A 3,296-nucleotide genomic window follows, 5' to 3' on the forward strand; every position below is an offset into this window, starting at 1 on the left:
CAGAGGGAAGAATATTTTTTTCACTTTCTTTCTTTTTCTTTCCTTTTCTTTTTTCTGGCAACATGGCTGATATGAAAGTATGTTTTATATGACTTCATGTGTATTTTGGGTAGCATATTGTTTTTCTTCTTTGTGGGTGGGGAAGGGCAGGGAGAGAGAAAATTTGGAACTCAAAATAAAAAAATTGTATAAAAAAATAAAAATCTTTGGGGAAAAAAGGAGTGGTACAAGAAGACTTTGGTGCAAGAATTCAGCCCCTGCCTCCTGACCCCTCACCCCCGCCTCCACACACATACATACATTTTTTTGCATAGAGTTAAAAAAAAAAAAAGAGAGAGAGACAAGGAAGGAAGATATGTTGGAAAGGAAGCCTCTGACAGGATAACCTTTGACCAAACCTCATAGTTGTTCCCTTCCCTTATTTAGGAGGCTATTCCACCATGCCAAGGTAATCCCAAATGCCTTCTCATGCCTTGTCAGTAGTAATGGAAATCCCAGAGGGAGGAAGGTATTAATAGTCTAAGCCTTAAGGCAGGAGCATTGGAAGAACCTCCAAATTCTGAGCCCCTTTTGGGGTTCCTAAAAGGTATTGGCCCCTGTGCTATCTTGTCCTACAAATGCTTTGACTTTACGTGCTCATTCATTTTGCTTCTCCTCTGCTCTGCCTTGTACTTATATGCAAGCCTTACTCTAGGTTAAAACATGGGCTTATTTTATAGTAATAGGTGATTTCACATCTGGATGAGAAAGACTAGAAGTGCAGAAATCTGAAATCAGTTACTCTACAAAAGTATAGAAATTTCAGCTGAGATGCTTGGTTGCTCAGGTAAAGGAGTTATTTTGACCACTTTTCCTGAGAAGTAATTTATTTCCTTCTCTTCAGTCAGGAATCTTTAGTATAAGTATCCGAGAAGAGACTTGTTTATATTTGGGGACTTGGCAAGATGTCAGTTCCCAAGCTAGAAAGTCAATCTTTGGTCATTGCAAATGGTTCTTGTCTCTCAGGAGGAAAATGCTCTCCAAGACTGAAATACTACTTCTCCTACAAAGAGCTTTTCTGTTACTTCTAGGCATTTCAGAGCATATCTGTGGATTCAGATGATTAGTTTATATTACCAAGTCAGACCCAGGTAAATTCATGTGATTTTCTTGACTGCTGTGTCATGGCATGGAACTTTGGGAAGTCTTTCTCACACATTGGCTTTGGATGTTTGAGACAGGATAGAAGAATTTCTTGAGTCACTAAACCTGGGACAGAGATTACATTTAACTGCTGCTGCTCATTATGACCAATGTCTGCTCATTTAAAACAGGGACATCTAAATGCCTGGGACCTCATTTGCTAGGAGTCTTACCCTATCATGGAAAGAGATGGACCCTATCATGGTGAGATGAGTGTTTCCAAAGAGAACTATGAATAAGGAGGAATATGATCACATATTAAATAGTGGTAGTGAGGACTGAGGATGTATCTAAGGACCAAGTTTCTCCATCCAGGCTTGAATAAGAGGTACCAGGTAGAATCAGACCTTTGTGTCCAGAAGTGTTGGATGTTAGAATCCATATGACAGACACTTAGTTTAGGAAGAGGCAGCAAGAAAGAGTAAAGAGGATTTATTAACGACCAAGAGATGATTCCTCTTCCCCAGCTCTATCACTACCTATCCGTGTGACTTTGGGTAAGCAGTTAAACTTTTTATCTATTCTATGACTGGTTTTCCTTTCCCTGCTTATGTTACATGGTTGCTTTAAGAATCAGAGATAATTTTCATGGAAGTGATGCATAAAATATAAAATATTATGTAAAGGTAAAAGGTTATTGATTGGGATATCATTACTTTGAATACCTGGTTGGCTTTTTATGTGCCTTTTGTCTCATCATCTTAGAGAAAAATACATATTAAGTATTTAGAGTACCTAGGTAGCATAGTGGATGAGTTGCTAAAACTGGAATCTGGAAGAACTGAGTTCCAATCCAACCTGAGGCATTTACTAACCGTGTGACCTTAAGCATGTCACTTAACTTCTATTTGCCTCAGTTTCTTCCACTGTAAAATGGAGTTAATAATAGCACCTACCTCCCAGAATTGTTGCGAGAATCAAATGAGTTAACATTTGTAAAGTACTTAGCACAATCTCTGGCACATAGTAGGTGTTATATAAATGCTTATCACCATCATTATAATCATCATTTGCAAAACACTGAAGAAACTGGGATCGCGCGGACCGGACCGAGCGCTGCCGCACCGCCGGGACCGACCACAGCCCCCTGCTCCGATGGCGGCTGCCAAGAAAGCCCATGAGGAACATGACACGTTCATGGAGAACGTGGACGATTAGAACCACGACCCGCAGTTCGAGCCCATCATGTCTCTCCCCGAGCAGGAGACTAAGACCCTGGAAGAAGATGAGGGGGAGCTCTTTAAGATTGGGGCCAAGCTGTTCCGATTTGCATCTGAGAACGACCTTCCAGAATGGAGAGAGCAAGGGACACGTGACGTGAAGCTGCTGAAACCCAAGGAGAAAGGGACGATCCGCCTCCTCGTGACAAGGGACAAAACGCTGAAGATCTGTGCCAATCACTGTAACACCTTTGATGGAGCTGAAGCCTAATGCAGGCAGTGACAGGGCCTGGGTCTGGTGATGAAAGTCCCAAGCCTGAACTGCTGGCGATTAGATTCCTAAATGCAGAAAATGCCCAGAAGTTTAAGGCAAAATTTGAAGAATGCAGGAATGAGATAGAAGAAAGAGAAAAGAAAGCAGGAGCAGGCAAAGAAAGCACAGACAAAGTGGTGGAGAAGTTCTGGGAGCTGTCAGTGAAGGAGAAGGAGAAAGGCAGCCCAGATCCTGAGAGCCCCATGGCGCCAGAGAAGGAGACCAAGGACCAGGATGTGTTACTGCCATAAATCATCTCCCCGACTGGCCTTCCTTCCTTCCTTTTATTTTCTTTATTTTTGTTTCATTTTGTTTTACAAGGGACTTTATATAAAGAACTGAATTCCAGCCTCCAGGTTGTTTTCTAAGCTTTTACCCTTTCGAGGATGCAAACCCATTCCTAGTCACATGTACTGCTCTCATAACATTCTTTTCCATAGTGGAAACATTTATTTATAGTACATCCAAAAGAGTGAATAAAACATTTGAAAGCTGCCTCCAAAAAAAAAAATGAAAAAAACACTGAAGAAACAAGGCAAAAAAAAATCATTTCCATTTACAACGAGCTTACTGTCTAACACAGGGAATGTATATACCTGTGCCTACCATCTTTTTTGAGGGAGTGGTCTGGACCTGTGATT

The 3,296-nt window shown here is 41.2% G+C and overlaps 1 pseudogene; it reads left to right on the forward strand.

The window, feature by feature from the left end:
* Positions 1-2,277: 2,277 nt before the first annotated feature.
* LOC138150239 (ran-specific GTPase-activating protein pseudogene) lies at positions 2,278-2,906 on the forward strand (annotated as a pseudogene).
* Positions 2,907-3,296: the final 390 nt, after the last annotated feature.

The sequence above is a fragment of the Petaurus breviceps genome, unplaced genomic scaffold, assembly GCF_028583685.1.
Source record: "Petaurus breviceps papuanus isolate PSGF00001 unplaced genomic scaffold, PetGlider_PUasm1.0 90865, whole genome shotgun sequence".
NCBI lineage: Eukaryota > Metazoa > Chordata > Mammalia > Diprotodontia > Petauridae > Petaurus > Petaurus breviceps.